Below are 9,554 nucleotides of genomic sequence, written 5' to 3' on the forward strand. Positions count from 1 at the left end.
CAAACACTGGCTGTAAATAGGGCCTTTCGCATTTTTCGCGAGTTTCGTGGCCAACACAGTTTCTCCTACACACTTGACAGCCTGTTCCCAGGTTGTCAAATACAGACATGAGAGGTGTGCAGTTAGTTGTAATCTGCACCTTAGCCACTAGATGCCACAACATCCTAAAACTGGTCCTTTAAATGTTAGCTTGGGGATTTGATGCATACAGTTTATTTGTTTAAACACCAAATCATAAAGGAAGTTATATCAGAACACTCTTTATATAGAGCAAGTCTAGACGGTTCTCCTTATAAATAAGCATATATTCACCTATAATAATATTAGATATATGTCATTATGCATAATATGTTTTATTGAGTAAGGTTAACATTTTATACATACAGCCAAAGTCCTTGCATTCTTGGTGATTATTTAAATTACACTCTACACTTTAACTTTCCTTAGACTTCATTCTCAGTACAAGCTATTGAAATTCTGCCTTCAATAAACACACGGTGCCATCTTCAAAAAGCAACTAAAACATTCCCTTTTAACACTCAGCTGCTTTACCAAAAAAGTCCAGTTTACCATCCTATTACCATTACTTCAAACTGGACAGAATTGGACAAATCTAGAACATACAAGAAATAAAATTACCCCATTTTCCATCCTATTAGGATGGTGAAAGACTGGATAAAAATATGTCAGAGAGTTCTATGATTGGTGGTCCCATCAAAATTTTGACAGCCGTGCTATTTGTGTAATCCAAATCAAAGACAAGAGTGGATGTGGACCTCAAATTACTCCCGATGCTGTGCCATTGGTGTGTGAATGTGTGTGAATGGGATTAGTTAGTTTCTGATGAGCAGTTGGGCCCTTGCATGGCAGCCTCTGCCATCAGTGTGAGAATGTGACATGCAAATGTGCTTTGAGTGACTTGGAAGACTAGAAAGACGCTATATAAATGCAGTCCATTTACCATTGTTGGTAACACAACTTTCATGACTGAAATGTATATAGGTGGTAAAAATTGGAGGCAAACACAGCCTAAATGGTGAGTGAAAGACATTTTCATCAAAATTATTATGAAATATACCAGTGCATGACCAGAAAAGCATCAGCTCTAATGCTGTGAGTGGTTGCTATTTGGTGCGAAAAGAAGTGGATTGTTAGTCCCAGATGGCCAGCAAAAACTATTCATTTCTGTATTTGTCATTTGAAGGACTTTAAAGGACCAGTGTGTAGGATTTAAAAGCATCTAGCAGTGTAGTTGGAGATTACAATGCCCTCGCCTCACACTCCCCTTCCAAGCGTGTAGGAGAAACTACAGTGGCCTTGAACCTCGCAAAAGTTCCTATCTAGAGCCAGTGTTGGGTTTGTCCGTTCTGGGCGACTGGAAAAATGGTGGTTCACAATGGCGGCCTCCATAGAAGAGGACCCGCTCCCTCTGCAGATATAAACGTCTCATTCTAAGGTAACAAAAACACATTTCTTATATTTCTTATTTTCAGGTGATGAAAAAATTACCTATTATATATTATATTGCATTTCTGGCCCATATAGCCTCCTAATAACTCCTTCTAAGTTAATAGCAGCAAATACCCAGGCAACAGTGGTTTCTGACAGCTAAGCATGCTTGAAACAATCTAGTCCTGTGATCAATACAAAAGGCTTGTCTGCGTCAAGACAGAAGAGTTTAGATCCTGCTGTCAAGAAGCTTCCCAGAGTCTCACAGTCAGACTTGTCACTAAGCGAGCAGACGACTGGTGGCCTCTCCCTCCTCCTGGAGTCCTCCCAGTAACAGCAGCAGAATACTGATGCAGAAGAAGCAGAAGGTCGATGTGAGGTGAAAATGTGATGAACAGACGGCCGGAGGGCAGTGATGGAGCGAGAGGAGAAATGCAAGTATGAAACTTGATAAGGAGATGAGAAGTGATCAACAGGATAGCAAAACTTAGATTGAAAAGAAGGCTACCTCACCCTGTTTCTACTCATACACACTCACTTTTCTCTAATCTCCCTCTCTCTCTCTCTCTCTCTCTCTCTCTCTCTGTCTCTTTCAGCTCCGGGTGGAAGCATTTTCAGACGCTGAAAGACTTTTCAGGAGTTTTTAGAGATTAAAGAACAGATTTGGGCTGAGCTCATCAGAACTACCAGAAGGACCTTGGTGACCTGGGGTGGAAAACACAAACACATAATCTCTCACACTCACACACACAGTCTCACATGTACACACTCTGTGGCTCCCAGAGGAGCTCGCGAATGCAGGCGTGTCGCGTTCGCAAAAGATAAAAAGTCCAAACAAGGCAGGAATATAAAAGGCTTTCTGCTGAAAATCCTCCTCATAACGGCAGCTGGAACTGGATGATGCTTTGAAGATGGAGAAAGAAGGAAAAATGTGTGGGTGTCTCACCATAATCTAAACAATCTGAGCAGATTTGACAGTTTCCCCATGAAACAGAAATGTAATCAAGTTGTTTTTACTATATAGTCTTGAGACATAAACAAAACTTTCTAGTGCCAACTGTTTTCATCTACAGAGGCTGGTAGATCCTTTCAAAGATCTATGTGTGTAAGTGTTTGTGTGTTGTTTTCTTTTGAAACACTTCTGTGGCTAAAATCAAATATCACTGCATCTAAGCAACTTTTCTTTTTGCTTTAAAAAGATGGTTGATTATCACGAGGAGTAATAATTCTTAAAGATGCACTAATCAGTTGTTAGACTAGCTGTAATGATTTACTGCTGTTATCAACTGTCACTCATCGACCTCATTTCCAGCCGTTTTCAACTAAAAGATCTAATACGGTACACTGATTGAACATGAAACATGCCACTTCCATGGAGGCCTCCATGGAAGAGGACAGAATCAGCTAATTCTAAGGCAACGGAAACACAACCATTCTTACCGTCAGGTAATTATAACCTAATGAAAACATACCTATTAATATCATATTCCATTTCTGACTGTAGTTCCTCCTAAATGTTACACACTAGACCTTTAATTGGAATCAATGAGGAATTTGAGTTGACAATCAGATTTGATTAGATAAAGCTATCAAAAACCAAACCCACTCACTAGTAAAATTGACCTCATCATAAGTTGAACTGACTACAAATACACAACAAAAATGATTAGTTTAGATTAGAGTTTGAACACAGCTTCTCTTTTTGCCTGGGGTAAGTGGCTATGGTAAAAGCTCAGTAAAACTCAGATAATGGACCCCAGGGAGAGGCCGCCTCCACTTTACCTATCAAGGCACACAATTGTGCGTTATCACTTGTATAACAATAAGGAAATAGTCCACACAATTTGTGTTCATGCCAGAATTCCTATTAGCCAAAACTTAGGTAAGTCACAAGAACAGAGAGGATGGAGGAGAGCATGCATCAAAAATAAATACGGCAAAGCTAAATATGTGGCAGAAAAGTTAAAAACATGGTCAACACAAGCGTGGACTCCTTCAGTGCCTGCGGAGGCTTTGCAGTTGCTGGTTCCCTCCCCCTCAGGCTACATGTTGTTTCAAGTCCGACGGCTCGGCAGGAAGAATGACAAGAGTTGGGGCGAAAGCTTGACCAACTGAGGAGGAGGAGGGCAGGCCTGACAGTACACTTCCTGCCTGGAGGAGAAAGAAAGTTGCACATTGTATCTGGAAGTTGTTGTTAGTTCCAGTGCCAGTAACGGCTGAGACGAGCAGAGACAGCACATAGAGAGAGCTATTTGAAAACTGCTGACACGTTCTGCTTGCCAAGATACTGATGACTGTGTTTTAACAGCTGACTTCTTTCAGGTGTCCAGCTCACACGTCACTTAACTATGAACTGAAGAAGGACGTGTAGTCTCACAGTATGAGATCGAGAAGGACTACCATTGCCTTTAAATTAATGTAACTGCCAGTTATTGTCACTATCTTTATTTTTTTATCGTTTTCATCTATAAAATGTCTGAAAATAATGCAAGAATGCCCAATAAAATTCTTTAAGCCCAAGTTCACACAGTCAAATAGCTTGTTTCCAAAATATAGTCCAAAACCAGCGGTCGACCGATATGGGTTTGATGGAACAAACATGAATATCTTAGTCAGTAACTAATGTTTTAGATGGAATTTTAATTATTTAATGAAACAAAAGAAATACATTGAGTTTCGCTTTAGGTTTCAGAATCTGACTGGTATTTAAGGTAGGGCGGGAGGAGGGTCATTGAGCTATCTAGATGAAATTTTCTGCCATTTAGGATGGGAGAAATTAACTTTCTCACAAAGGGGAGCACTAACATCATTCCACAGCAGCCACACTGACAAGGCTGCCTGCAGACATTTTTTATTTATCAGCGTTCTGAGCACAGGCATTGGCCAATGCCGATTATCTCAAAAGGCCAGATAATCGGCCCAATTAATCTATCTATTCTAGTCTATTTATATCCATATATATTTTTTATCATATAGGACTAAAAACTATTTCAGCATTTTTGCTTAAAGAAGGATTTAAATGTTCAATCAGACATTTAAATCGTTTTAGAATAATTTTCTTTTTTTCTCTTGTTTAATTCTGGTTCATTGCAAAGTGAGACATATTCTTGTTTCTGTCTTTAGTCTTATTAATTATGTAACATTATACTTGCTAAAGTAGCTGCTAAGATCCACAAACACAGCAACATCATTACAACAAAAGACAGGCAGGGACAGCAAATGCGTGCAGTCAGAAAGGTTGTAAAGAAAACTAAAGTTCATTTAGATCATGTAAACCAGCACCAACTGCAGTAAGTTCTATAAATCTGTCTGTAAACTGTGATACAGTAGTAATAGTTTTTTAAGTACAAAGTTATTATTACCAACTGAACTAGTTTGGTGTGCTTGATGGAGTTCATATAAATCCTCATGTTAGTGTTCTGTCAGTACTGTGCCTCACTTTAAGACATCACAGATAAAGACCTGCAAACAAAGCTTGTTCTCAAATGTTCCACAGTTAAAAATCACAGCAAAACCTCTGACTGCTGTCAATACTGTGAATTAACTTACCTCGCTCAAGTACTGTTTTTTCCTTCTTCTTTCCCATTCTCCCTGGTTCTTTTAGTATTTCACTCTTGCACCTTACTTTAGGTCAGCCATTACTGGAACGTTTAGCCTGCTACCAAGGCAAAGCTATAGCGGCTTCCCCCTGTTTCCAGTATTTATGCTAAGCTAAGCTAACCAGCTGCTGGCTGTTGGCTTTGTGGTATCAATCTTCTCATCTAACTCTCAGCAAGAAAGCAAATAACCATAGAAATATCAAGCTATTCCTAAAAAAGTTGAGTAGAGTTGGCTTTTGGCCATTTATTTTAACAAAGGAGCTAAATAAATATAAAAATAAAAGGCTAAATCTCTAGCTAATCTGGTAATAAAATCAAGTCCCTCTTTTTAAGCACCGCAGCTGTCACTAACAGCTTTGTCATCCCTCCTCCTAAAAAAAAAAAAAAGACTTGCATTGCTTTTGAAATAGCAGGTGCTGAAGTTGGCATCAAATTTAAAAAAAAAATCCTGGAGGCCTGCTCCAGTATTGAAAGGACCAATGAGATTTCCACAGTGAGGGGGAAAGTGCTGGAGCACTCCCAACTGTAAGGAGTATTTGAAGCTTCTTGGAATGAGGTGAGAGACATGTGTTTGACGTGTTGGACTGGCAATACATAGTCTATATAATTATATCTACAGAGTGCTGGAAGTAGAGAGGAACAGACTGGCTAATATAAAGAGAGGTGAAGAAAGAACATTCCCATGGTGCAGTAGTGGTGATACTTTACATTGCCAATGGATAATGTGGCATGTAAGTGAAAATGTGAGTCACAAATTTTATTCTTTTAACACGACACTGGCCAGTATTAAAGAGACACCATTCACATCAGACAGTTGTTAACGCTGTCCACTAAAGTGACATTTCATAGCAAGGAACGACAGCAAAATATCTCCTCCCTGACTGAATTTGCTTCTGAAGACTGTGCTATGGGAAAAAACGAAAAATGGTCTTAGCAAAGATTAAGTGACAAGCAGCCGCAGAGAGTGGATAGTTAAGGAAGAAGACAGAGTGAGACAGAAAGCCATACACGTTAGATGAGGTAATGCTAAATCTCTATCTCACCGCTGACAGACAAAAGTGACAGTAATACGAGGTGAATTTGCATAGCAGATGTTCCCCTACGCAGGGCTGGATTTATTGGACTAGCAAACACTGGGATGGCTACGTGCCATCTGTCATACAGCAGCAGCAGATAAATTAAAAGTAACAGCTGTGAGTATACTGTGGAGGTAAGGGCAAGTTATAGCATCTCGCTCAGAGGAGGAAGAGATGTGTGTTAGGGAGGTTATTCCCTTCGGGAAGTCGGATGAGGAGATGGAAACGAGAGAGAGAGAGAGAAGGAAAAAAGCAGAACTGTGGAGAAAGAGGAAGGCAGGCAGACGGAGAAACAATTTCAGAGGCGCGTTCATTCCCAGTTATCGGCTGTTTATCATTTGTATTCTAGATTTGTCAAAAAGAGGCTAGCAGCTGCATATTGCCATTGCCACTGTGACCGTATGAGCCCACGTATGATTTGTTTGTGCTCGCACAGGTGGCAAGAATTACACTTTTCACTTCATCATGTATTCATTTTAAGAGCCATTTCTTATCAGAAAACATTGCCTTTGTAGAAGCATAATTTGTATGTAGTCATTGTGTGTAGAAATCAATCCTTTGTTTCTTTCTTTCGCTGAAGTCAGTCTTCTGTCTTCTCTGCTCTCTTTGGCTTTGTACCTAACGATTTTCTCTTAATTCCACAACAGCCTGTGGCTCTTGTTAGAACAACATTAAGAATTAATGTGTTCATCATGACATGAGCATCAAAGTATTGTGGTCCAGGGGCTAAACCCAGACTTCACTGCATTCCATTGTGTTAAATCAAACTTTTTTTCTCCACAGGGCTGCTCAGACAATGGTGCATACACTAAGCACAATATATGCTGGATGTGAGTACAGATGCTGTAAATATAATGCACTAATAACTTTTAATCATGGGTTATATATGGGATATCCCAACATTTCAAAAAGCTTTCTGTCTGAGTGTTAAGGAGATGAGAGGGCAGTTAAAGATGAAGCAAAACATCATTAAAGTCACCAGATAATCTTCAGATTTGTCTCAAATAAACCTCAAGTACAGCTTCTCATTACTTCTGGTTTACTATATTATGTTGTGCATTGGACTTATTATAGAAATGATCATTAGTGCATCAGCCTAAAAGCCTATTACACTTATAGTTTGCATCTCTGGATGTAATGTGTTGTAACTATTATTGCTACACATTATGAATGTGTCCAAAATGTGTTTTTGTTTGAGTTTTTATGTAAAAAAAAAAAAGATTTCTACTAATGCATGTTGCACTGAGATGGCTAGCTCAGTGTCTACTGGGTAATATTTGCCCCAAACATACTGATGTTGATATTTGAGAGTTAAAGTTGAACTAATCAATACTTCTATACTAACAATGGGTCAAATGGCTATGGGTAATGTGAAAGGTAAAGTAAATAGTAAATCCACTGAGAATTATCACCCGCCCTGAGCTCTACCTTAGTGTCTTTGAGCTCATTGTTTTGGTTTTCTGGCCTGCAACTTCACTGTTTTGGTTCAGGCTCACCACTCTAATGTATTGTTTCCAGCCATGTAGATTTTTTGCAGAGACATAAAATAAATGTATGTGAAGCTATTCTGGAGTTTAAACAAATTACATATACAAGATAATTTTGACTTATTTTTCAGTAAAACAAAGCTCATTATGAACCCATTATACCGTACCTGCCCAGCACCAAAAAGCAACCAGACAAAATTAGCAGCTAGCTGGTGAACATAATGGAGCAACTTTAAAGGCCCACTGTGTAACATTTAGGAGGATCTATTGGTAGAAATGGAATATAATATTCAAAATATTCAAAATATTCAAAGGTATGTTTTCATTAGTTTCTCACTTTTGAACGACCAGTTTTTATCTACAGAGGGAGTGGATCCTCTTCTCCACTTATATATTTGTAGCAAACGCACTGGTTCACTTTAGAGCTACATGATATGGTAAAATAATCATATTGCGATGATTTAGGCAGATATTATGTCATTTCAGATATCATTTCAATATGATTCATGATTAGTGGGAATTATCATTTTTGCATCACAATTTTTATTTTTACTGGTTCCGAAAACACGTGTTCTTACTCCTGGAGAACAAGATCTGTAGGCTAGGAAAATGTAGTACTGCAGCACTACAGTACTACATTATAATGCTGTTTTTATAATTGTAGCTTCTGCAAACATTGCACTTGGCCATATTATGATTTTGACAATATTTTGATTAACTGTGCGGCCCTTGAGTTAGCAACACACAACTGGTTCCACAGCACAATTCTGTTTCACGTGGAAACGCTCAAATAACAAAAAAAAAAAAAACGAGCGAGGTGCTCCACGAGGCATTACGGAAACTTGAGAACATGACGCGAGGAGCAGTTAATGTCTCAGTCGAACGGTATGTGTTAGATGAAACCATACAGAGCCTTGTTCATGCTGGGATCTACAGTGGGGCTGAGGGAAAGCAGTTACCAATAAGTTCTAGGTGCTGCGGGGGCTATTCTGGGGTGCGGTGTGCCGACCCACTTCGTCAGCAGAACATACAACAGAACTAAGATCAGCGGACAACAGCACCACACACGACACGCACACACACACACACACCACTCTTGAAATAACACAGTGCAGGTTTAGAGTCACACCTGCTTCAAACCACAAATTGCCCCCCGTAATCATCATCTGTCTCTTTGTTGTATAGTCGGTCCCTTTACACAAGCCACAGTGAGTCCTGGCTTCTGGAGAAACACCTGGCATTAGCTTACTTAATGTGTTGCCTATAACCAATAACGACTCTTTGTAAAAAACAACAATGACCATGCCAAGGCACAGTGTTGATTGGTTGTAAAGCAGTCCAGATTTCTTCTTTGTACGAGCAAAACACGGAGAAACTGTGGATAAAGTGCTCAAGCTGTTGTGGAATTATGTAACTTGATGGATTATACCAGTGGTTATTAATTTTACCTATAAACTACTTTCCATTAGTACTCTCCATTATCCAAACCATGCCATATGGATTTTAGATTGATTTCCTTTCTGTTCGGCAGCTTGTCCATCCATTTTGTCACAGCATGAAAATCAACTTGCGGCGCTTGAAACTACCACAACTAACCTTTCCTCACCTTCATTTTTTGGTCAAGACACCAATATGAGTGAGCAGGGACTGATGTGAACTGTGCCTTTGTTGTTGCTTTTAGGTCACGACATCTGAGACTTGAGTGTAGACTTCCAAACTGCTTTTTATTGTTTTTTGAATGATCATTCACATGGTCCTTTTACTTATTGTTTTTCTTTTTGGTTTTCCAACATGCTTTAATTAAATTAATGCTTAAAACTAGTTTTTTGGTAGTTGAATTTGAAATCTTGAATTCTTAAGCTTTGTCATGTGAGGTCATTTAAATGTCCAGTGTGCAATTTAGCAGGATTTACTAGCACAAATGGAATACAATATGCATAACT

The 9,554-nt window shown here is 39.1% G+C and overlaps 1 protein-coding gene across 1 annotated transcript in view; it reads right to left on the bottom strand.

Annotated features, from left to right (window-relative positions):
• The window catches only part of LOC118330306 (spondin-1-like), a 32,301-nt gene that overhangs the window by 9,725 nt on the left and 13,022 nt on the right, over positions 1 to 9,554 (bottom strand). The gene's annotated exons all lie outside the window — the stretch shown is intronic.

Source organism: Morone saxatilis, unplaced genomic scaffold, assembly GCF_004916995.1.
Source record: "Morone saxatilis isolate NCDOM2014 unplaced genomic scaffold, NCSU_SB_2.0 Contig2, whole genome shotgun sequence".
Taxonomy (NCBI): domain Eukaryota; kingdom Metazoa; phylum Chordata; class Actinopteri; family Moronidae; genus Morone; species Morone saxatilis.